The following is a 27,892-nucleotide window of genomic DNA, read 5'->3' on the forward strand; positions in this document are numbered from 1 at the left end:
CCCTTTTCCTGTTGTGAGGTCTTGGCACTCATATAAAAGATTATTTGGCCAAATCTATGAGGGTTTATTCCTGAATTCTCTATTCTTCTCCACTGCTCTATGTGTCTGTCTTTATGCCACTATCACACTGTTTTAATTACTATAGGTTTGTATTGAAATATAGAAGCGTGATGTCTTCAACTTTGTTCTTACTTTTAAATATTATTTTGGGTATTCAAGGTCCTTTGAGATTCTATAAAAATTTTAGGATTTTTTTCCCCTATTTTTGCAAAAAATGCCATCAATGTTTTAGTGGGATTGCACTGAATCTGTAGATTGTTCAGGTAGAATGGACATTTTAGTAGTGCTAAGTCTTCCAATCCATTAACATGGAATACTTTTCCATTCATTAGTGTTTTTAATTTCTTTCAGGAGTGTTTTATACTTCTCAATGTATAAGTCTTTTACTTTCTTTATTATATTTAATATTGTATTCTTTGTGATGGTTTTGTAAATATATTTTTTTAAACTTCATGTTTGGATTGTTCATTGTTAGTGATAGAAACAACTGATTTTTGAGTGTTGATTTCGTATCCTGCAAGTTTGCTTAATTTGTTTATTAGTTTTAGTAGGGGTTGTGTGTATGTGTATGTGATCTTTATTGTTTTCTATATATAAGGTTATACCATATGCAGAGATGAGTTTACCTCTTCCTTTCCAATTTGGTTACGTTGTTTTTCCTTCCTAGGCTTAATTGCTCTTGCTAGGATTTCTAAGACCACCTTGAATAGAAATGGTGAAAGTAGACATCCTTTCCATGCTCCTGATTTTAGAAGAAAAGATTTCAAATTTTCATCATTAGGTGTGAAGTCTGTAGGTTTTTTCATGTATGATTTTTATTATGTTGAGTTAGTTTCCTTCTATTTCTAGTTTGTTGAGGTTTTCTTTTTTAAATTATAAATGGGTATTGAAGTTGTTAAATGCTTTTACCACATTGATTGAAGTGATCATGTGGTTATGTTCTTCATTAGTTAGTATGGCATATTATGTTGATTTTTGTATGTTGAAATACACTTGTATTAAAATAATTAAAAGAATAAATCCTACATAGTCATGGTGTATAATCTTCTTAATACACGGTTGAATATGGTTTGCTAATATTTTGCTGAGGATTTTTTTCACCAATATTCATCAGGTATATTGATCTGTAGTTTTCTTGTAGTATCTTTTTCTGGCTTTATTATCTGGGTGATACTGGGTTTATAGAATAAATTTGAATTTTTTTCTTCTACTTCAATTGTGTTGGAAATTTGAAGAGGACTGGTATTAATTCTTTAAATTTTTCATAGAATTCTTCAGTGAAATCATCTGGTCCTAGGACTTTCTTTATTGGGAGATTGATTACAGCTTTAATGTCCATCCTAGTTATAGGTCTGTTCAGTTTTTTTTTTTATTCATAATTTAGCTTTGGTAGGTTGGGTGGTTTTCATAATTTATCCATTTCTTCTAGTTTATCCATTTTATTGTGTATAAAAATTTATTGTATTCTCTTATAATCCTTTTTATCTCTGTGGCATCATTAGAAATATCTAGTCTTTCAATTCTGATTTTAGTTATTTTCATTTTCTCTCTTTTTCTTGTAGTTTATGTAAGGGTTTTTCAATTTTGTTGATCCATTCAAAAAATAATTCCTAGTTTCATTGCTTTTATTGTTTTTCTATACTTTGTTTATCTCGGCTCTGGTCTGTATTATCTCCCTCCTATTTTTAATTTTGGGTTTGATTTGTTCTTTTTATAGTTTCTTAAGGTGTAAAATTGGTTATTTATTTGAGATCTTTCTACTTTTTGATTGTGTTTACTGTTCTATACTTCTATCTTAGTACTTCCTTTGCTGAATGTTCTGAGTTTGATGTTATATTTTCATTTTTATTTATTTTTATTATTTCTTTGTTATTTTTATTATTTATTTATTACTTTTATTATATTATTTATTTATTTTATTTATTATTTTTATTTATTTTCATATCTATCCTAATCTTGTTATTTCTTTTTGGACCATTGGTCGGTCAAGAGTATGGTGTTTAATTTCAACATATTTGTGGTTTTTCCAGTTTTTAATTCTGTTATAATTGGTAGTTTCTTTTTTGGGGTTGAAAAAGATATTCTGTAAGATATTAGTCTTCAATTTGTTTAGAATGTTTTTATAGTCTTATCACATAGTCTATCCTGGAGTTTTCCATCTGCACTTCAGAAAACCATGCATTCTGTTGTTTTTGGATGGAGTATTCTGTATGTCTATTAGGCCATCTGGTCTACAATGTTGTTCAAGTCTTCTGTTTCCTTACTGCTCTTCTATCTTGTCATTCTACCATTATTGAAATTGTGGTATTGAAGTTTTGTACTATTTTTTTGTACTATTATTGTTGCTGTGTGTTACTACTACTATCTTCAGTCCTGTCAATGTTTCCTTCGTATATTTGGGAACTCCAATGTTAGGTAGATTTATATTTATAATTGTTATATATCCCTAGCAAATAGACCCTTTTATCTATAAATGCCTTTCATTGCCTCATATGACAGTTTTTGACTTAAAGTCTATTTAATCCAACTATGGCTACCTCTATTCTCTTTTGGTTATTATTTGCATGTAATTCCTGTCTCCATCCTTTTGCTTTCTTTTTTTTTTTTAAGATTTTATTTATGTATTTGACAGACAGAGATCATAAGCAGGCAGAGAGGCAGGCAGAGAGAGGGGGGGGGGAAGCAGGCTCCCCACTGAGCAGAGAGCCCTATGTGGAGCTTGATCCCAGGACCCTGGAATCATGACCCGAGCTGAAGGCAGAGGTTTTAATCCACTGAGCCATCCAGGCGCCCTCATCCTTCTGCTTTCAACCTATGCATTTTCTTACATTGAAAATGAGTTTCTTGTTGGATATATATATCCATATAGTTGGATCCAACATATAGTTGGATCTTTTTTTTTTTTTTTCCTTTTTAGCCATTTAGTGAATATTTGACTTTAAATTGGAGTAGCTGATCCATTTATATTAAAGTTGTGGTAGGGGCCACTTGGGTGGCTCAGCTGGTTAAGCCTCTGAATTTAGCTCAGGTCATGTTCTCAGGGTCTTGGGATTGAGCCCCGTGTTGGGCTTCCTGCTCAGTGGGGAGTGTTCCTTTCCCTCTGCCCCTCCTTCCTGCTCAGGCACTGTCTTCTCCTCAAATAAATAAAATCTTAAAGAAAATAAAGTAGTGGTAGGAAAGACTTACTGTATTGCCATTTTGTTAATTCTTTTCTGCATATCTTGTAGATATTTTATGTTTCCCTCTTTTATGGTCTTCCTCATGTATGTGTGTATGTGTGTGTGTGTTTACCGCCTTGCTTTGATTTCTTTCTTATTTCCTTTTGTATATTTTCAATAGGTATCTTCTTTGTGCTTGCCATGAGGATTATATGAAGCTATAACAATTGTAAATTGAAAATTATTTAACTTAAATTGCATACAAAACTACTGCTTTATATCTCTAGTCCCCAATTTTATGTTATTAATAGCATAGATTACATCTTTTTTCCCTGTATACCATTAACTTACGTTTATAGTTATTTTTATGATTTTTTCTTTTAAGTCTATACCAGAAGCAATAGTGCTTTATTTACTGTTATAATTATAGAAGTGTAACATTACAATGCCATAAGATTCTATATTTGTCTATATATTTACCTATACCAGAGAGTTTTATATTTTTGCTTTCCTGTTATGTTTACCATCCTTTCATCTCAGATGAAGGAATGCCTTTAGCATTTGTTGTAGGGCAGGTTTGGCTATAAACAACTTCAACTTTCATTTTCTGGGAAAGTCTTAGTTTTTCCTTCAATTTTGAGAGATTGTTTTGCCAGATATAGTATTATTGGTTGGCTGTTTTCTTTTCAGCACTTTGAATATATTATCTCACTCCCATCTGGCCTGCAATATTTCTACTAAGAAATCTGTTGATAATCTTAACTGGTTTCAGGAGTTCTCACAAAGGTGATGTTGTCTGTATATTGTTGTTAAATTGATGTTTCCCTGGAGGAATGAGGATCCAGAGCTTCCTTTTCTGCCATTTTGCTGACAACACTCAAATATGTTTTAAAAGTAATTATTTTATTCCCACAATGTACTGTTTTATTATATTCCTTTCAGTAAAACATGGTAAGCTTTTGTCAGTTAGTATGCTAAAAAGAAGTCAGAACTTGTTCTGCATATTCCAGCAGTAGAGAATTTAATCCAGGAAATACATGATTACAAATTATTGGATTTTTCAATCACCTTTCTGAAATAATCTGGAGTCAGCTGTCCACAGTTCAGTCTCTGAGATCTAAAAGACGTCTTTGCAGCAGAGATGACAAATATTTTTCACCTTCAGTATCACTACAACTGCTTCTCTAAGTTTAAAAAGCAGGTTACTCAGCCATGCAATACAGAAACTGGGCAAGTATTGTCTCCCAAGCCTTCAAAATTAGGAAAGTATTTCCACTCCCTTGTACTTCCTAAGTGTTATTAAATGTTTCCAATTGAAATAATTCACTCACAGAATCTTAGCTATAAGAGACTCTTAAAATTTCCATTATAGAAATGAAAATTTTTTTCATTCTTTCCACTACCACCATTCACAAATGGGTACCAAATCAAGTGAAAATAAAGCCTGAATGTCAATTGGCCACAGATAACACAGACCGCCTTTTGGTTACTGAAAGACATCCTTCTCCTAAAAAAAAGGCTAAATAACATACTATAACAAAATAATGAAAAATTCTCCTTAAAAACAAAATTTCACTTCTCAATGGGGCATATTTGATGGCCAATCGTCATTCTCTTCTTCCCTGGAAGATGTTGGCTTCTCCCCTAGTTTAATCATAATCTATTTTAAAATAAATCTCAAATAATTACATGTAAAGTTGATCACCGAAAAGGTCCAGTTAAGACTGTTGCATGTTCCGTTTATACCTAAGATGTAGAAACCACCCCAACTCAAGAATAAGAAAAAGCTGGGCAAATAAAACAAAAACAACTTCTAAAAAAAAAAAAAATCCATGAGAAAGTTGAAGTTCCAAGACAATAAAATAGCATAAAGTAGGTAGGGCAAGTTGAGTAGGGTAGGGGATGGGGTAACTGGGTGATGGACATTAATGAGGGCACATGATATAATGGACATTGGATATTATATAATACTGAATGATTCACTGAACTCTATCTCTGAAACTAGTAATGCACTATATATTAATTGAATTTAAATTAAAAAATCAAAAACAAAAAATATAAAATACATTAAGAAGTTTTTGATGTAGCAATTTTTAAAAGATTTTATTTATCTATTTTTGTGAGAGAGAGAAAGAGAGAGCACATGAGCAGTGGAAGGGGCAGAGGGAGAAGCAGACTCCCCACTGAGCAGGGAGCCCAATGTGGGAATCGATCCCAGGACCCTGGGATCATGACCTGTGCCAAAGGCTGATAATTAACTGACTGAACCATCCAGGTATCCTGCTGCAGCAATTTTCAGTCGATGTGTCACTAAGTGTATGAATTCTTGCAAAATGATGAAACGTCAAAGGAAATATTCTAGTTTGATTTACGTACTTGTCTATAATCAACAGATATGTTTGTATGGAAATCATGTGGAACTTACACTTTTTAAAAATGAATTTCACATGAAGCCGCAAGAGGCTTGAAATTCAAAATATGTAAAAAAAGTTGTTTAAAAGACTTCTTATATACTCTAAAAAATAAATGATGGGATGAGAGCATTGGCACACTTGTTGGGTGTGGTTAGAGGAATATAGACAAGGGATGCTGAGAATATATTGGAATATATCAGTTGCTAAAAAGAATTGATGGAAACTTTTTACATATTGCCAAAAGCTGAATGTGGACTGGAGGGCAGTTCAGAATCCCTGGCAGCAAGACAGTGAGTTTATTCCCACTTGCAAGCTGTTCTTCACAGATATCTACAGAAATTCATGACAATAGGATATGTATGAAGATATGTAAAAGTTATATCGATTACATTTTATTATCAAAGAGCTTTAGCATTATTAACATTCAGATCATTTTATAGGCACAGCTCTCTGAGACGTAGACTTAATAATTTATAATCATTTCATTTTCTAAGTGCAATTCATTTGTTCTCTCTGCCAAATATATAATTAAGCTATGTTTACTATAAGCACAAGTACAATTTTAGGAGGTCCATTGTTTGCTGAGCAATGAAGTGATTAACTCTGCAAATCATATTCCATATTAGGCATTCCAAAGCTGACAAGCCTTACGTATGAAAAGCCCAATGTATGTGTAAAAATATAGAATAGGTAGACCATATTGGATTTAATTACAATCTATTTTACCTTTTAAATGACATTATAAAGAAAACAATATAAAGTGTTGTATGGTTACTTATTTGTCTTGGAATACTTTGACCATCATCAAACATCTTTAGGTCATCACATTTACCAACAGTTCTGTATGAAAATAAGAAATTAGAGTAATTTAATGAGTTCAATGTGCAATTAACCTCAGAAGCATTGCCTAAGCTTTCAAATCTGCCCCAGAGTATATTGTAAAACATTATACTTCATTATTTTATGTTTAATAAATCTTGCAGTGAAAATTAAAGATCAAAATTTAGCATTTAGGCCTATAATCTTTATATGTTTTGGGTCTGTATTTGATACTACTGACAAAAACAAATGAAATCAATTCACAAATGGCTCAAAAGATCAAAATATATAAAACCCCACTTGAATTTAGATATATGATGTATAGCTTTTCTGGGAATAGGGATGTTGTGTTAAAAGGAAAATAAATCTAAATAATATCAATTATAAAGATAAAAGTATAAACCAGAATGTCTGTGGAGTTTTTCATATGTAATCTCCATGACAACGAGCCCTTGTAGGTTTCGTTCATCATTGCATCCCCTAGTGTTTGTATCGAAGTTGTTCAACAATTATTTTGTAATGAAATGGTAATGAAGAACCAATATAAATATTTATAGCTGGGTCAAAATTTTTGTTGCCTTATGAGATATGCCATTTCTGCTTTGAGAAGAAGGGAAAGGAAGTAGGAAAAACAAAATCACATGTTGAAGACCCAATATGTCTCTGCAAATATTTTTCTTACTCAGTATTTACATCAATACTGTGTGGGAGTGGTTCTGATTTTTCAGTAAAGTGAGGCAAATAGTGCTAAAATAGTGTGACCAAGATTGCACAGTTAGAAAAACAAGTAGCCTGAACATATTTGGTGGTGGTTGGGGGGTTGGGGCTCAATCCTCTCTTAGAATTGAAGCCAAGGCTCTATTCACAGATCTAGCAAGCAGTAGGGCACAGTCATAAGCTAGTCATTCTGAACATTCCAATTATATACAGCAGTCACTGAAATAAGGATATGGTCATCTGTTAATGAGCAAATTACTTAAAATCTTAATCTTATGTATTTGATTTAGGTTGTATTAATCTTGAATGGTTAACTCACAGAGACAATGGCCTTTGCTCCTAACTGCCTAGGATTCTTACATTCTTGCCACAATCACCCAACAAAATTTCCTAAGAAACTAAATCCATGGGATATACTCCAGCTAAATGCATTCACTTAATTCCCAACAGTGATTTTTGGCATCATTTTTCCCCCATCCCTGTACCTCATGAGGAGAGGGGGAAAAAAAACCAGCTTGTTATGAAAATGGGAGATTCACTTGTAACCCATTCTCTCTCTCCCATCAGTGTCCTCATGTGATCCCTCAAAACACTCAAGAGTAAAAGCAGCCTCCCAGTTAGATGAAAACAGCAGCTCCCATAGCTTGTTCTTGTCAATTCCTCCAATTCTTTTCTGAAACATACCATTCTACAGTACAGGCATGAGAACAGGCTCTTCTCCGACCAGTTTTTACTCTTCCTTCACATTCCTGGTAGGAGTCCGGGTCACAGACTGAAAGTGTAGGCTCTTTCTTATAACCTAACGTGGTACAGTATAAATGTTGCTGTGTATATTCTTCCATGAAGAATATATATTTTTTGTTTATAATCCTTGAGATCAAAGATCAATGTGCTGAATCACTTTAATCAATCCTAGTAATTCATGAGATAAAGGCAATATATGTAAGTAATTGTGTCTTGATTATAGATGTAAATCTGAGCCTCTCCCATTTCAATATACAACACTGGGAATGATATCAAAAAGAGACATCACTAGAATGATAAAGAAATAAAAGTATTCTACCCTTAGGTACTTCTTAGGAGTAACTGATGAATTTAATGATAAATCTAGATAAAGGAGGAAATGGAAAAATCTCCTATATAGGAAAGTAATACAGCGTGATGACCCATATTGGTTCATTTCAGAAATAAAATAACTTACTCTGGCACATTCTACACAGAGATTTGCTCTGTTTTAAAAATCACATTGATAATAATAAGAGCTCTCAAGTATAAAAGATTTACTCTATGCAAGCTTTTGGACATAGAACATCTATTTTATCATCATATTTTAATCCTCAGAACAACCACTTTCGTTACGTATTATGATTACCATTTTATAGCCAAAGAAACTGGAGAAGAACAAAAATGAAAAAATCATATATCTCATTTAATGTAACAAATTTAGTAAATGTTAGAGTTAGAAATTAATCGAGATTCACTTTCTTCATTGATTCTCTACTAAATACTCTTATACATGTGCTATCATTGGAAATACATTCACTGTGATGATAAAACATATAATGCTTGAGTAAAATTATTGAATACTTCTAAATCCTAACTTTGGGAAATATTCTTTTGTCAATATTTCTATAATAAATATAACATCATTAGAATTAATGTTAATCTTATATATCAAAGCCCTCTATTAAAAGGGTTGCCAAATAAACTAAGATAACCATTTGATACACAGATATATTTGCACATCATACCTATCATTATAATTTTTGTAATTAGTAATTCTATCATCCAACAGTATATCACTTTGTTCTCTGAAAAAAAAAAATTGCACCAGTCATTTACTTTTGTTTCTGTTTAATGGTATTTTTAATAATATCATCACTTAGATGATAATACAATATCTAATATTTATATCCAATTAATTGTTTTGTAAGACTATTAATAATGTGTTTTATTCGTCTATATTTAAATTTATTAAAGGCTATGTACCTATTTTTATAATATATAAATAGAAATAAATGTGAATATGTATGGTATATATTAAAATGAAAAATAATAAGTATGCATAACACATTTGTATTATTATAAATATATTAAAATCTTTTTTTTTTAATTTTGTGTATGTGGTTTATCTAATCATCCCTAGTTATGTTTTGTTCCTCAAAACTTAGGAATTAAATTTTAAATATTTTAATAGATTTACAATACAAAGTTTATGTGTAGAATTTAGCATTTATTTTATATACCACTAAGATAAAAGTCAAGAACAATATTTTCTGAAGGCAAAGTAAAACTTTGGCATTCTCCCATATATTTTTCCTATAAAATTGCCAACTCGCTAAAGAGTTACTGTAAACAATGTAAATCAGAACATTTTTTAAACTTTAGATCGTTAAGTTGCATATGTAAAAAATACAAACATGAAAATTTATGAAGCATTATTAATAAAGCTGCCACAAATAAAACAATCTTATTTTTTGTTTAAAGTGAATTTTACTTTTAAATCTTTTCCCCAGGGGAACTAATTTTTTTTCTTATTTTAATGTCTTTTATATTTTATCATTTGAAGACCCAGATACAAGGAATGCAGAGATGTGGTTGACTAGTTAGCTTTTAACAACACAACTCACTTGGTAACAATGGGTTACATGGCAATGTTTGTAATATTCCCCAGAAAGTAAATAAAACACAGTTGTCTCATCCATATCAAAAATACCTGACTAGGATTTAGAGGGGTTGCTCTTAGGTGTAAAGCTTTAGAGAAAGAGAGAAATATTTGTTAGAAATGAAAAGAAATGCTGCCTCTCTGCCTACTTGCGATCTCTGTCTGTGGGTAGGAGAAGAATAAATGAAACAAGATGGGATTGGGAGGGAGACAAACCATAAGTGACTCTTAATCTCACAAAACAAACTGAGGATTGCTGGGGGGAGGGGGGTTGGGAGAAGAGGGTGGGATTATGGACATTGGGGAGGGTATGTGCTTTGGTGAGTGCTGTGAAGTGTGTAAACCTGGTGATTCACAGACCTGTACCCCTGGGGATAAAAATATATGTTTATAAAAAATAAAAATTAAAAAAAAAATGAAAAGAAATGTATGTCAAGGAAATTCTCCATGTTATCATAAAAGGAATTAACACAAAATTCAAAACATTTTCTTTTTAAATACAAAATCTCAGTTTGACCACTAGTGATTTTTAAAAGTGATGCATAGTCTAAATTTACCTAAAAATGTATTTACCTGAGCAAATATACTAAATCTGATATGAATCTTTATACAAAAGGAACTTTATGGACAAAACTGTCTTTGACATCTTGGTGCTATGTGTACAATCTTAGTCATATATGTTAGTGATGAGAGAACTGATTTGAGTTTTTTTTTTTTTTAAGATTTTATTTATTTATTTGACAGACAGAGATCACAAGTAGGCAGAGAGGCAGGCAGAGAGAGAGAGAGAGAGAGGGAAGCAGGCTTCCTGTGGTGCAGGGAGCCCGATGCGGGGCTTGATCCCAGGACCCTGAGATCATGACCCGAGCCGAAGGCAGCAGCCCAAACCACTGAGCCACCCAGGCGCCCCTGATTTGAGTTTTATAAAGGAATGCACTAATAACATTTTCTTGTGTGCAGTTAGCCATATCTAACCCAATTAAGGTTGTTTAAGGTCTTTGTCAATTTCTGATCTTCCATGTGTGGCGTTCTCCAACATAGTGTAGTATAAATACATTTTGTCTGGCCATGATGCTTTCGTTCTTCAGTTCACACATACACAATTTTTGCTGGGAGATTAATTCTCCCCCAATGGATTTGGCTCTTGTGGGTTACCATCATATTATAGGCAAAAAAGTTCAAAATGAATGAGCATATGATTCATATGAGGTCAGTTAAGTCCTAGATCCTATGAATGTATAAATCCAGGGATGAAGTTGCTTTGAACAGAGTCATCTGATGGCAAAATTTTCTAAGAGGATTTTTAAGCTTGCTGAGTTTCCTGGACCTGGCTTAGCTCTTTCTTGGATTTGATTGTGTGTCTTGCTATTCTGTAATTACTATGGGTAATCAGAATCCTTTTTGTTTAAATTAGTTATAGCTACTTTCTATTGCTTTAGCCAAACAATGTGATGTATTTTTTTACTTTTTATATTTTAAAGATTTTTATTTATTTATTTGACAGAGATCACAAGTAGGCAGAGAAGCAGGCAGAGAGAGAGGAAGGGAAGCAGGCTCCCTGCTGAGCAGAGAGCCCGATGTGGGGCTAGATCTTAGAACCCTGGGATCATGACCTGAGCTGAAGGCAGAGGCTTAACCCACTGAGCCACCCAGGCGCCCCTTATGTGATGTATTTTGCCAATATAGCCCATCCTGACTCCGATAAACCCAAACTATTATTCTTTCCCATTTTCTTTTATCTTATGGATAGTTCAGGAATCAGTGCTTTCAAATTTTCATTTCAATTGGTTGAGCAGAAGCAACTTAAATCAAGAGAGAGAGGTAGGGAGAGAGAGGAAGAGAAGGAGAAGGAAGGAGTAAAAGAGATGGGGAGAGAGGGGGAGAGAAAGAAAGATCTGCTAGGATTATTGGATATGGTAAAATGCAGGCTTCTAAGAATTCTGTAAAACATATCTTAGTAAAGTTAAATCAGTAAAAATTGAGTGTCACGTGAATTTGTACTTATGTTCAATATTGCCAGATGGCAGTGATGATTAGTGAGAAAGGTATAATCATTTCTTTCTGCAAAATTGTTACATACTTATCTCAAGTTTATTCTGAAGATGTTGTAAAACTGTTCTTTGTGCATCAGCTGGAGATGACGCCTATCTTGATTTACAATGGGTTGGATGGTATAATTCACAATTTGATATTATAGCCAGGATGACCTACGGAACATACAAACTGCCTATATTTCCAGGTTGCTTCCTCTCCCTGTTACCGTCTCAATATTTCTCACTATCATGCTCCTCTTGGTCTTTAATTCAATAGTGTGCATTTCTGGGTTATGGTGATTTAACTATTTCCTGGATTTGGTAGTGACATTCTTGGTTTTATGTCATTATCATGATTTAGTTATTAAGGGTAGTTTTATTAAAAGTGTCCTGGTGTGGGGGTGCTTGGGTATTGCGTTAGCTGAGTCTCCAACTCTCCGTTTCACCTCAGGTCATGATCTCAGGGTCGTGCGATTGAGACCCGTGTGGGGCTCTGTGTTCAACATGGAGTCTGCTTGAGAGTCTCTATCTGCTTCTCCCTCTGCCCCTCCCTCTCATGCTGTCTCTCTCTTTCTAAATGAAAGAAATAAAATCTTCAAAAAAGAAGTATCCTGGTGTAGGTGATGAATTATGTGCTTATCTTACTATTAGACAGCTAACAACAAGGTGAAGAGGTAAATAGAAATTGTTTGGGGGGTAACCGGGTAGCTCAGTGGGTTAAAGCCTCTGCCTTTGGCTCAGGTCATCATCCCAGGGTCCTGGGATCGAGCCCCGCATCGGGATCTCTGCTCAGCAGGGAGCTTGCTTCCCCCTCTCTCTCTGCCTGCCTCTCTGCCTGCCTCTCTGCCTGCTGTGGTCTCTGTCTGTCAAATAAATAAATAATATCTTAAAAAAAAAAAAAAGAAATTGTTTAGGAAGAATGAGGAGTATAGCACAGAGTTTACTATTAGAATTATTCAAACTCCAAATAAGGATCACTGAGCAAAGAAAAGCAAAGTAAAATTTGTAGTTAATTGGGCCACCTAGGTGCCTCAGTTGGTCAAACATCTGCCTTCAGCTTGGTCATGGTCTCCCGAGTCCTGGAGTGGAGCCCCACCTCAGACTCCCTACTCAGTGGAAAGCCTGCTTCTCCCTCTGCCTGCTGCTCCCCCTACTCATGCTCTCTTTTTCTCACTCTCACTCTATCTCAAATAAATAAACAAAATCTTAAAAAAATAAAGTTTTTAGTTAAAATGTTTAGCTTTTTGCCAATATCATGCTGTCTTGATGATCACAGCTTTGTAATACAGCTTAAAGACAGGCATCATGATGCTCAGCTTTGGTTTTCTTTTTCAACATTCCCCTAGCAATTTGGGATCTTTTCTGGTTCCATACAAATTTTAGGATTGTTTATTCCAACTCTGAAAAATGTCAATGGTATTTTGGTAGAGATTGCATTGAATATATACATTGCTCTAGTTAGCATAGATATTTCAATGATAATTGTTCTTCCAGTCCATGGGCATGGAATGTTTTTCCGTTTCTTTGCACCTTCAATTTCTTTCAAAAGTGTTCTGTAGTTTTTAGAGTGTAGATCCTTTACCTCCTTGATTTGGTTTATTCCTGGGTATCTTATCGTTTTTGATGCTATTGTAAATGGAATCAATTTCTGAATTTCCCTTTCTTCAGTAACATTGCTAGTGTATAGAAATACAACTGATGTCTCTGCATTGATTTTCTATCTTGCCACGATGCTGAATTGCTGTATGCGTTCTAGTAATTTGAGAGTGGAGTCTTTTGGATTTTCTACATTAAGTATTATGTCGTCTGTGAGAGAAAGACTGACTTCTTTGCTAATTTGAATACATTTTTTTTTAATTGTCTGATTGCTGAGGCTAGAGCTTCTAGTACTTCTAGTACTATGTTGAACAATAATGTCATGTTCCTGACCTTAAAAGAAAAGCTCTCAGTTTTTCCCCATTGAGAATGGTATTCATTCATTCATTGTGGGCATTTCATAGATGGCGTTTATGAAATTGAGTTATATTCCCTCTATCCCTACACTTTGGAAAGTTTTAATCGGGGAAGAATGCTGTATTTTGTCAAATGCTTTCTCTGCATCAATTGAGAGGATCATACGGTTTTTGTTTTTTCTTTTATTAATATGCTCTATCACACTGATTTCAGAATGTTGAACCACCCTTTCATCCCAAGAATATATCTCACATGGTCCTGAGGGATAATCCTTTGAATGTACTATTGTGTTTTATTTGCTAGGATCTTGTTGAGTCTTTTGGCACCCATGCTCATCAGGGATATTGGTCTGTAATTCTCCTTTTAGATGGGATCTTTGCTTGGTTTGGGGATCAGGTTAATGCTGGCCTCACAGAACAAGTTTGGAATTTTTCCTTCTATTTCTATTTTTTGAAACAGCTTCAGTAGAATAGGTATTATTTCTTCTTTAAATGTTTGGTAGAATTCCCTTAGGGAGCCATCTGGCCCTGGACTCTTATTTTGTGGGAGGTTTTTGATTACTGTTTCAATTTTCTGGCTGGTCTTATCGGTCTGTTCAGATTGTCTGTTTCTTCCTGTTTCAGTCTTGGAGGTTTATAAGTTTCCAGGAAAGTGTCCATTTCTTCTCGGTTGCTTAATTTGTTGGCATATAGTTTCTGGTAATAATTTCTAATAATTGTGTGTATTTTCTTGGATCTCTTCCCTTCATTCATGATTTTATTGACTTAAATCCTTTCCTTTTTTTTTTTTGATAAAGTCAGTATAGAGGTTTATTGATCGTATTAATTCTTTCTAAGAATAAGCTTCTAGTTTTGTTGATCTGTTCTATTTTTCTGGTTTCTATTTCATTGATTTCTGCTCCAGTCTTTATTATTTCTCTTCTCCTGCCTGGTTTAGACTTTATTTGCTATTCTTTCTCCAACTCCTTTAGTTATAAGGTTAGATTGTGCATTTGGGATTTTTCTAATTTTTTGAGAGACACTTGGATGGCTGTGTATTTCCCCCTTAGGACTTCCTTTGAAGTATCCCATAAGTTTTGGAGCAATGCATTTTCATTAGTTCAGAATAGAGACCCCGGAAATGGACCCTCAACTCTGTGGTCAACTTATCTTCAACAAATCAGGAAAAATATCAGTGGAAAAATAAACTGTCTCGTCAGTAAATGGTGCTGGGAAAATTGGGCAGCCACACGCAGAAGAAAGAAACTGGACCATTCTATTACATCATACACAAAGTTAAACTCAAAATGGATGAAACACCTCAATGTGATCAGGATCCATCAAAATCCTAGAGGAGAACATAGGCAGTAACCTCTTTAATACTGGCCACAGCAACTTCTTGCAAGACTTCCCCAAAGGCAAGAGAAACAAAAGCAAAAATGAACTTCTGAGACTTCATCAAGATAAAAAGCTTCTTCACAGCAAAGGAAACTGTCAGCAAAACTTAGAAGCAACCCACAGAATGAGAGAAGATATTTGCAGATGACATTACAGATAAAGGGCTAGTATCCAAGATCTATAAAGAACTTCTCAAATTCAACATCCCAAGAACAAATAATCCAATCAAGAAATGGTCAGAAAACACGAACAGACACTTCTCCAAGGAAGAAATACAAATGGATAATGGACACATGAAAAAATGTTTAACATCACTATCCATTAAGGAAATGCAAATCAAAACCATAATGAGATACCATCTTACACCAGTTAGGACAACCAAAAATTATAGGGCAGGAAGAAACAAATGTTGGCAAGGATGTGGACAAAGGGTAACCCTCTTACACTGTTGGTGGAAATGCAAACTGGTATAGCCACCCTAAAAAACAGTATGGAGTTTCCTCAAGATGTTAAAAATAGAACTACCCTACGACCCTGCAATTACACTACATACAAAGATACAGATGTAGTGAAAAGAAGGGGCACATGCACCCCAATGTTCATAGCAGCAATGTCCACAATAGCCAAACCGTGGAAGGAAATGAGATAACCTTCAACAGATGAATAAAGATATGGTTCATATATATAAAGGACTATTACTCAGCCATCAGAAAAGATGAATACCTACCATTTGTATTGACATGGATGGAACTGGAGGGGATTATGCTAATTGAAATAAGTCAAGCAAAGGAAGACAATTATGATATGATTTCAGTCATATGTGGAACATAAGGAATAGCACAGAGGACCATAGGGTAAGGGAGAAAAGACTAAATAGGAAGAAATGAGAGAGGAAGACAAACCATGAGAGATTCTGGATCTGGGAAACAAATGGTGGGTATAGAAGGGAGGGGGTAGCTATATGATGGGTATTAAGGAAGGTTCATGTTGTGATGAGCACTGGGTATATCATTGAACACTACAACAAAAACTAATGATATACAATATGTTGGCTACCTAAACAAAATTTTAAAAAAATTAAAGTTGACATTGCTACTAAAAAAAAAAAAAAAGCTTAACTTCATATGTAAATTTTTCAATAGGTTTTCTTAGTGAAAGTATAAATTGAATAATATTCACATGAGGAATTGGAGAAATTTAACACACACTATTGAAAAGAAATTGTGTGTATCTGTGTGTGTGTCACAGAAAGGTAACTAGAAAAGCCATTCATAGTTTCTGGGGGAAAAAAACAACTCACTTTTTTTTTTTAATATTATTAATAGAATTTATTTTTTTTAATTTTATTTTTTCAGTGTTCCAAGATTCATTATTTATGCACCACACACAGTGCTCCATGCAATACATGCCCTCCTTATTAGCCAACACCAGACCCTCCACAACCCCCAACCCCTCCCCTCAAAAACCCTCAGTTTGTTTCTCAGAGTCCACAGTCTCTCATGGTTTATCTCCCCCTCTGATTTCCCCAAACTCAATTCTCCTCTCCTTCAAACAATGTCCTCTGTGTTATTCCTATGCTCCACAAGTAAGTGAAACCACATCATAATTGACTTTCTCTGCTCGACTTACTTCACTCAACGTAATATCCTCCCATCCCCTCCATGTCGATAGAAAAGTTGGGTATTCATCCTTTCTGATGGAGGCATAATTTCCATTGCATATATGGATATGCATACATCTTCTTTATCCATTAGTCTGTTGAAGGGCATCTTGGCTCTTTCCACAGTTTGGCCACTGTGGCCATTGCTGCTATGAATATTGGGGTACAGATGGCCCTTCATTTTACTACACTGTATCTTTGGGGTAAATACCCAGTAGTGCAGTTGTAGAGTCATAGGGAAGCTCTGTTTTTAATTTTTTAAGGAATCTCCACAATGTTTTGCAAAGTGGCTGCACCAACTTGCATTCCCACCAACAGTATAAGAGAGTTCCCCTTTCTCCACATCCTTTCCAACACTTGTTCACTGTCTTGTTGATTTTTGCCACTCTAACTGGTGTAAGGTGGTATCTCAATGTGGTTTTGACTTGAATCTCTCTGATGGCTTAATGATGATGAACATTTTTTCATGTCTGCTTGCCATTTGTATGTCTTCTTTGGAGAAGTGTCTCTTCAAGTCTTTAGCCCATTTTTTTTTTGCCATGATTATCTGTTACGTGTATGTTGAGTTTGAGGAGTTTTTTATAGATCTTGGACATCAGCCCTTTGTCTGTAGTGTCATTTGTGAATATCTTCTCTCATTCCATGCATTGTTTCTTTGTTTTGTTGACTGTTTCCTTTGCTGTGCAGGAGCTTTTGGTCTTGATGAGTCCCAAAAGTTCATTTTTGCTTTTGTTTCCTTTGCCTTTGGGGACATGTCTTGAAAGAAGTTGCTGTGGTCGATGTCGAAGAGGTTACTACCTCTTTGAAGATTTTGATAGATTCCTGCTTCACATTGAAGTCTTTTATCCATTTCAAGTTTATCTTTGTGTGTGGTATAAGAGAATGGTCAGGTTTCATTCTTCTATATATAGCTGTCTAATTTTCCCAGCACGATTTATTGGAGAGTCTGTCTTTTTTCCACTGGATTTTTTTCCTGTTTTGCCAAAGATTATTTGACCAGAGAGTTGAGTGTCCACATCTGGCCTTTCCACTCTGTTCCACTGGTCTATGTGTCTGTTTTTGTGCCAGCAACACGCTGTCTTGGTGATCATAGCGTTGTAGTAAAGCCTGAAATCAGGCAACATGATGACCTCAGCTTTGTTTGTTTGTTTGTTTGTTTTTTTGTTTGTTTGTTTTCTTTTTCAACATTTTCTTAGCAATTAGGGGTCTCTTCTGGTTCCATACAAATTTTAGGTTTGGTTGTTTCCAGCACTTTGAAAAATGCCAGTGGAATTTTGATTGGGATGGCATTGATAGTGTAGATTGCTCTAGGCAATGTAGACATTTTAACAATGTTTATTCTTCCAACCCATGAGCATGGAATGCTTTTCCATCTTTTTGTGTCTTCTTCAGTTTCTTTCATGAGTGTTCTGTAGTTCCTTGAGTACAGATCCTTTACCTCTTTGGTTAGGTTTATTCCCATGTATCTTATGGTTCTCAGTGCTATAGTAATGGAATCAATTCTCTAATATCCCTTTCTATATTTTCATTGTTAGTGTATAAGAAAGCAACTGATTTTTGTACATTGATTTTGTATCCAGCCACATTACTGAATTACTGTATGAGTTTTAGTAGTCTAGGGGTGGAGTCTTTTGGGTTTTCTATATAAGTATCATGTCATCAGCGATAAGAGAGTTTGACTTCTTCAGAGAGAGTTTGACTTCTTCTTTACTGATTTCAATACATTTTCTTTCTTTTTGTTGTCTGATTGCTTTTGTTAGGACTTCTAGTACTATGTTGAACAATAGTGGCAAGAGTGGGCATCCTTGTCGTGTTCCTAATCTCAAAGGGAAGGCTGTCAGCTTTTCTCCATTGAGAATGATATTCGAAAGGGTTTTTCATAGATAGATTTTATGAAGTTAAGGAATATTCCCTCTATCTCTATACTTTGAAACATTTTAATCAGGAACAGATGCTGTATCTGATCAAATGTTTTTTCTGCATCAATTGAGAGGACCATGTCATTCTTCTCTCTTCTCTTATAGATTTGTTCTATCATACTGATTGATTTGCGAATGTTGAACCACCCTTGCCTCCCATGGATAAGTCCCACCTGGTCATGGTGGATAATCTTTTTAATGTACTGTTGGATCCTATTAGCTAGGATCTTGTTGAGAATCTTGGTATCCATATTCATCAGGGATATAGGTCTGAAATTCTCCTTTTTGGTGGGGTCTTGGCCTGGTTTGGGAATCAAGGTAATGCCAGCTTCATAGAATGAGTCTGGAAGTTTTCCTTCTGTTTCTATTTTTTTGAAGCAGCTTCAGGAGAATAGGTATTATTTCTTCTTTGAATGCTTGGTAGAATACCCTGGGGAATTGGTCAGGTCCTGGGCTCTTGTTTTTGGGGAGGTTTTTGATCACTGTTTCAATCTTGTTACTTGATATTGGTCTATTTGGGTTATCAATTTCTTCCTGTTTCAGTCTTGGAAGTTTATAGTTTTCCAGAAATGCATCCATTTCTTCTAGGTGGCTTAACTTATTGGCATGTAACTGCTGATTATAATTTATGATATTATGTCTGTTTCCTTGGTATTAATAGTGATCTCTTCCTTTTCATTCATAATTTTAATTTGGGTTCTCTTTCTTTTCTTTTGGTTTAGTTTGGCCAGTGGTTTATCGATCTTATTGATTCTTTCAAAGAGGAAGGTTCTAGTTTTGTTGTTGTGTTCTATTGTATCTCTAGTTGATCATTGTTCTAATCTTAATTATTTTCCTTCTTGTGCATGGGGTTGGCTTAATTTGTTAATTATTTTTCAGTTCTTTAAGGTATAAAGAGAACTGGTGTATTCTGGATTCTTCAATTTTTTTGAGTGAGGCTTGGATGGCTATGTATTTTCCCCTTTGGACCGCCTTTGCCATATCACATAGCTTTTGGACCCATGTGTCTTCATTCTCATTGGTGTCCATGAATTGTTTGAGTTCTTTGATTTCCTTGTTGATCCAAACAGTCTTAAGCAGTGTGTTCTTTAGCTTCCAAGTGTTTGAATTCCTTCCAAACTTTTTTTGTGGTTGAATTCCAGTTTCAAAACACTGCAGTCTGAGAATATGCAGGGAGTAATCTCAATCTTTTGATGTTGGTTGAGCCCTGATTTGTGAACCAGTATGTGACCTATTCTGGAGAAAGTTCCATGTGTGCTTGATAAGTATGAGTATTCTGCTGTTTCATGGTGGAATGGTCTGTATATATCTATGAGGTCCATCTGGTCCAATGTGTCAGTCAATGCTCTTCTTTATTGATTTTCTGCTTGGATGATATTTCTGTTACTGAGGGTGATGTATTAAGATCCCCTACTGTTAAGGTATTCATATCAATATGACTCTATTTTGATTAACAGTTGGCTTATGTAGTTGGCTGCTCCCATAATGGGAACATAAATATTTACAATTGTTAGATCTTCTTGGTGGATAGACCCTTTAAGAATGATGTAGTGTCCTTCTGTATCTCTGACTATGGTCTTTAGTTTAAAATCTAATTTATCTGCTATGAGAATCACTACCTCAGCTTTCTTTTGAGGACTGTTGGCAAGAAAGATCCTTCTCTATCCCTTCACTTTCAATCTGGATGTTCCAAATATGTCTTATAGACAGCATATGGACAGGTCCTGTCATTTTACCCAATCTGCAAACCTGTGCCATTTTATGGGAGCATTTAGGCCATTCACATCAAGAGTGATTATTGAAAGATACATTTTTATTGACATCATGTTACCTGTGAAGTCCTTGTTTCTGTAGATTGTCTCTGTAAATTTCTGGTCTATGTCACTCTTGGTTTTTTTTTTTTTCTTCTTTAATAAAACTGCCCATAATGTTTCTTGTAGTGCTGGCTTGGTGGTCACATACTCTTTTAAACCTTGCCAGTCTTGGAAGCTCTTTATCTCTGCATCCATTTTGAGTGTCATCCTTGCTGGATAAAGTATTCTTGGCTGCATGTTCTTCTCATTGAATGCCCTAAATATGTCTTTCCAGCCCTTTCTGACTTGCCAGGTTTCTGTGGACAGATCAGACATTATTCTGATGGCCCTTCCTCTGTAGGTAAGGAATATCTTCTCCTAGCTGCCCTCAGAAGCTCTTGTCTAAAATTATGATTTGTGAGTTTCATCATTAAGTGCCTTGAGGTCTTTCTACATTCATTGATCTTGGTGGGTATTCTCTCTGCCTCTAGGACTCAAACACTTGATCCATTTCCCAGATTGGGAAAATTTTCATCCAGAATTTTTCAACTGTATCTTCTAGTCTTCTTTTCCACCCCCTCAGAGATCCCAATAATTCTGACGTTGGAACATTTCATGGCATCATTTATTTCCCTAATTTTGTTTTCATGGCTTCTGAGCTGTTTGTTTCAGGCCTCCTCCTTATCCTTTTTCTCTATCATTTTGTCCTCTGGATCACTAATACTATCTTTTGCCTTGGTTACCCTAGATGTTAGAGTATTTAGATTAGATTAGATCTCATTTATAGTATTTTTAACCTCTTCCTAGGCAGCTCTAACTTCTGTCCTTAGAAATTCTATGTTGTCATTAATGGTTTTCTTCAATCTAGCCATAGCCTGGATAATTGTTACCCTGAATTCCCCTTCTGACATACTGTTTATGTCCACATCCAATAGTTCTGATAGAGAGGGCACAGTCTCTGAATTTTTCTTTTGTTGGGTGTTCTTCCTCCCAGTCATTTTGGTGACAGGTGGTTGAGGGGATGTATAGCTGAATATATCAACCATGATACAGGCAAGATGCACTTCTGTTGATGTATCCTCAGTAGATACAAGGTATAGCCTCTCTGAACAAACTCTAGAAAGCCTTAGGTTACAATCTCCCACAAACTCTCTCTCCCAGCCCACCTAGTTCCACAGGAACCACTTAGTGACCACGCTCCCAACAACTGACCTTTTATCTCATGTTGATGATCATTCAGTTATGTAACATGCTGGTAGCAGGCACTTTTGCTGAATGACCAAAAAGAAAAAAAAGGAAGAAAGGAAAAGAAAAGAAATACAGGTGTACGCATACCTTGTGTGCATGTATGAGCATAATTACTCAGCCATGGAAATAAGATAAAAGTTAATTATTTTCCATCATTAATTTTAGAGTTATATTCTTAATTACTGTGATAATTTTAGATCTTTTGACATGCTTCTTTATAAACAAGTATCTCATATAAAGAAGTCTGGATAGATTTCCTTGTTATAAAATAAAAACATATAAAAACACATTATACAAATTTATTTGGTTGTGCATAACTAGAATCAAGCAGTTCTGGTGTTTATGCAACATCACATCCAAATTTAATTATGTCACTATGCCCCTGGTATTTTATGGTGAATAGTTACAGGAATACAATGTACATGTCTTGTTCACACAATTTATGCATTTTTTAAAATTAAATACCTTTGAGGAAGTAAGTTTTACTTGTTTAATTATTGGAAAATGAAACATTAGTCAAATATATTTATTTTCTTACTGAGAAAGTTGACAAATCTCCTAAATTTAAAAGTAAACAACTCAAATATTTACAATTTTGTTCTTTGAATTATGTACCTCTTTCAGTCTTGTTGGGCATGTACAGCTGACTTTTAACATAGTTAAGTATTTGCTTTTCACTAACTTTCTATCTGACCTGAGAACAGATAGATATGACTTTTTTCTGAAAAGGTATTGACATTTCCTCACAAATTATAGGGGAAAAGAATGAAAACAATATTTCATAAGAATAATAAAAGCAAAAGTAAATGTAGAGAGAAAAACCGAAGTAGGAACAGGCAAACAAAAAAGGCAAAGAAGATAACTACAAGTCCCTACAAGGACAAATCTCTATGCCAGCTGAAGGTTGTCAGTAGATTTGCTTCTGTGTTTCTAGCAATAAATATGAAAGAACACAGCTGTTGGCATCCCCTCCTCCTCAACACAAGCTAGTTTGATATTAACTCAAAAAGAATTATTATTTTTTTTTAAAGATTTTATTTATTTATTTGAAAGACGGAGATCACAAGTAGGCAGAGAGGCAGGCAGAGAGAGAGAGAGAGGGAAGTAGGCTTCCTGCGGAGCAGGGAGCCCGATGCGGGGCTCGATCCCAGGACCCTGAGATCATGACCCGAGCCAAAGGCAGCAGCCCAAACCACTGAGCCACCCAGGCGCCCCACAAAAAGAATTATTTTGATTAATCTTCTTGGTTGAATATTCTAAAGCTAGTGAAGGATGTTATTTTATTTCCTCACAGTCTATTTTCATTTTAGAATTAGAAATATACATTAAGAAGTGCTGAGCAACTCAAGGTTTTAGGGATAATATTTTTAAAGATATTGTGATTTATATTAGATTTCTTTACTTACTGCATAATGAATCGTAATTTCATTGAATATTAAGATTTCCAGATGAAGTTTTGTATCAAATTTTCTAGTTCCATTAAAATGCATATTTGTGTTTATATTGGGATTACATTTACTTTATGAATTCATTTAGGGAGAACTTAGTTCTCTGCTATATTGAGTTATCTAAGAACAGAAATCTCTTTCTACGTATCCAAATCTACCTTAATATCGCATAAAGTGTTTTAAAATTCTACTCAGATAGTAAAGTTGTATATTTTCTGTTAAACTTACTTTTAGTTTCTTATCCTTTTCATTATTTTAATTGGTTCTCTTTATCCTCTCAATGTATCTATTATTATTTATGTATATGAAGATTATTGATTTCCTAGTAGCTAATGAGAAAGCTTATAAAACCTCTGAATTAAAAAATAAAATGCTGAATACTAAAAATATTTCTATTGAATTTTCTTTTTTTCAGTATTGTTTGGGTATTTACAAGGAATTTTAATGTAAAATATCTGGTTTCACAAAATGTCTATCTATCCAAAGAACATTTGTAAACATGATTATTTCAAGTTGTTTTTTGAAAATGTATATATTTTTCTGATTCTCCCTCATGAATTGCAAGAAGGTGGAAATACATGCTGCATTTTTGTGGTGGTATAGCTGAGCTCGGAAGTGGACTTAAAGCACAGTCATGCATGAATATTCTCTCATTAGAGCCTCCTCTGTTTTGAAGTATTTGAGTTGGTAATTCACTTGGGATATTCACTTCCACATTTGGTCTGTTTACTTACTTTATTGAATTCTTCTACTGTTTGAGTTAGTCATTGTTTCCTTGGGGTTTTCCAGATGCCTGATTATATCATCTACTCATAGAGAACATTTTATTTAGTGTATTCTTTCTCCAGTTGGTTTTCCTACTTAATTGAACAACAGTGGAGTTATTAGACTCCTTCACTTATTTCTGATATCTGAAAATGCCCCTGGTTTTCCCAAAAAGTAAGATAGAGTGTTTAGGATTTAGGTAATTATGCATGTAATCATCATAGGAAAGTCTTTTAATTCTCATTCTCATATATTTTTTAATTGGAAATTAATATTGAAGTTCTTTGAATCCTTTTTTTAACGTCTGTAGGAATATTTAGGTGATTTTTTTTAAGTATTTAGTATAGTGTATTATAATAATACAGTTATATAAACAGAAATCCTAATCCTGAGACAAATTTGAATTCTTGAAATGATTTTTACTTCTTCTTCATATATCATTTTCTTACTGTGCCATAAGATTCTACTTATTTACATTATAAATGGAATTTTTGTCAATACTTGCAAGTGATATTAGCCTAAAAATTTTTTTCTTTCTTTCTTAGGTTTAGGTATCAAATATTATGTTTAGGAACAATTTATAATACACTGACACTCTCTGGCCTTTGAGATTTTGTAGGTTCTTTTGAAATATGATTATGACTGTTTGCTTTTACCAGGAGTAGTTTCTTAGTGACTTTCTTAACATCTCCAGGGAAAATTCAGGAGCTGAAATTTTTAATCTTTAATGAGGTTAATTTTATTTTATTTTTTATTTTATTATTATTTTTTTAAATTTCTTTGACAGACAGAGATCACAAGTAGGCAGAGAGGCAGGCAGAGAGAGAGAAAGAAGCAGGCTCCCTATGGAGCAGAGAATTCAATGCGGGGCTTGATCCCAGGACCCTGAGATCATGACCAGAACTGAAGGCAGAGGCTTTAACCCACTGAGCCACCCAGGCGCCCCAATGAGGTTAATTTTAGAAAAATGCATTTCTCTAGGAAATTTTCACAATTCTTTTAGGCTTTCCTACATATTTGTAAAAAAGTCTCAAATTTTCTATAAAATTAATTTTATTTCAATGGTTATTTTCCTTTCAGTATCTTTTATTATGTGTTGCTATATGTTTTCTCTTTTTCCCTTAGTCAGATTTTTTTTTAACAATATCTCTATTTGTTAATCAGGATCTACAAACATATCTGATGGAAATGTCCAATAATTATCCAAATTTCTTGAACTTTAGGATGAAGTAGATATCTGGGAATTTGAAAATGGTTTCCTTGGGGAAGGGGTGAATATTTTATATGTCTGGGAAGGGACATACACAAATATTTGCTGACTAAAGTGATATACTTGTTTAGGAATTGATAGCTGTACAAAATATCCACTAATTGTTTCCACGCATCTATAGTATTCTAAAGAAATGGAAGGGTTAATGGTTAAATCAATATGTTATCACATAAAACTACATTTCTCAGCTCCCTTATAGCAAAATTTGTTTTGATGTGCATGATGTGCTCAGATTCTAGGAGGTATCTGTAAGGAAGGGAATAGGCTTTTAGGTCTTTCTTCTTCACTTTCTACCTTCATGGTGACTAGATTTTGAATATTGTGTCAGGAATAGACATTTTAGATGCTTGCAAATGGAACTTATGCCTGGGGAGAAGCTGAAGATAAGATAATGGGTTCTCTGATGCAATGTATACCACAGATGCATAGACAAAGAAGTTCATATCAAACTTTGGTTTTACAACCACAATGAGATATCACCTCACACCAGTCAGAATGGCTAAGATTAACAAGTCAGGAAATGACAGATGCTGGTGAGGATGCAGAGAAAGGGAACCCTCCTACACTGTTGGTGGGAATGCAAACTGGTGCAACCACTCTGGAAAACAGCATGGAGGTTCCTCAAAAAGTTGAAAATAGAGCTTCCATATGGCCCAGCAATCGCACTACTGCGTATTAACCCTAAAGATACAAACATAGTGATCCGAAGGGGCACGTGCACCCAAATGTTTATAGCAGCAATGTCTACAAAAGCCAAACTATGGATAGAACCTAGACATCCATCAACAGATGAATGGATAAAGAAGAGTGGTATATATACACAATGGAATACTATGCAGCCATCAAAAGAAATGAAATCTTGCCATTTGCGATGACGTGGATAGAACTAGAGGGCATCATGCTTAGCGAAATAAGTCAAGCGGAGAAAGACAACTATCATATGATCTCCCTGATATGAGGAAGTGGAGATGCAACATGGGGGGTTAAGGGGGTAGGAGAAGAATAAATAAAACAAGATGGGATTGGGAGGGGGACAAACCATAAGTGACTTTTAATCTCACAAAACAAACTGAGGGTTGCTGGGGGAAGGGGAGTTAGGAGAGGGGGGTGGGGTTATGGACGTTGGGGAGGGTATGTGCTATGGTGAGTGCTGTGAAGTGTGTAAACCTGGCAATTCACAGACCTGTACCCCTGGGGATAAAAATATATGTTTATAAAAAAATTAAAATATGAAAAAAAAATTTGGTTTTACATTATTTTGAACTTGGACATATAGAATCACAGTGGTTACTATTTTGAATGTAGTTTCTTTTGCTTGATAATATGCTTATTCAATACATTTATTTTGTGAAATATAACACTACTTTGTCAATTCTTATTTTGTATAAACATGTCCATCATATGAATTCACCACAATTTATTCAGATATAATACTGCTGATGAGCATTTAACCTGTTTCTACTTTACAGTTAATGCTGCTATGAAGATTTTCTTGTGCGTCTCCTTTGGTAACTGTGTATATGTGTGTGTGCACTCAACTGATTGATATGTATTTGTATATATTTAAATATATATATATTTATATGTTATATACTGTTATACACACAGGAATACAATTGCTGAGTGATAAGATATATCACAGGATATAGGTATATAAATTAAAGGCTGTTTGCATAAAAGTGTTGCCTATTTGAATTCTCTTGTGAAATTCCTATTAATACTTTAACCAAATTTTATATTATTTTTCTTTTTCTTTCTTTCTTTTTTTTTTTTTTAAAGATTTTATTTATTTATTTATTTGACAGAGAGAGATCACAAGTAGATGGAGAGGCAGGCAGAGAGAGAGAGAGGGAAGCAAGCTCCCTGCTGAGCAGAGAGCCCAATGTGGGACTCAATCCCAGTACCCATGACCTGAGCCGAAGGCAGCGGCTTAACCCACTGAGCCACCCAGGCACCCTAAATTATTTTTCTTTCATTTTTCTTATTGATTTGAATGTCTTATTTATATATTCTGGATATGAGTCCTTTGTTGGTTAAATGCAATTCAAATAAATTTTTCCACTTTTGGCTTGTTTTTCTCTTCCATGTCAATGTTAATTTTGATTATTTAAGGTTCATTGTCTTAACCTAGCATAAATTATCAGTCTCTTCTTTAATAGATAGTGTTTTGGTGTGTTTAACAATAATAACAACAAATATACATAATGCAAGCTTTTAAAATCTTCTGCAGGCTTTATTATTTTTAACTTTTACTTTTGAATCTACAATCCATCTGAGATTGTCTTGTAGGAAATGTGAGGTCAGGGTTAGGATATGGTGTGTGGTTATGATTATGAGATTTTAAAATATCATATGAATATTCAATTGATCCAGAACCATTTCATAAAAAGTCCATCCTTTAATACTCACTGTCCATATATATGCTGACTTGTCTTCAGATGTTCTCTTTCATTCTGTTTGTCAAGGTTTTATCCACTTTTTCAGTACTATATTATCTTATATATTTCCATGATGAGATTACAGGCAGGCCACCCTAAAGTATACTACTTTGGCATATTGAGTATTTTCAATTTAAATTACTTAAGAAACAGTAC

The sequence above is a fragment of the Mustela nivalis genome (assembly GCF_964662115.1).
Source record: "Mustela nivalis genome assembly, chromosome: 20".
Classification (NCBI taxonomy): domain Eukaryota; kingdom Metazoa; phylum Chordata; class Mammalia; order Carnivora; family Mustelidae; genus Mustela; species Mustela nivalis.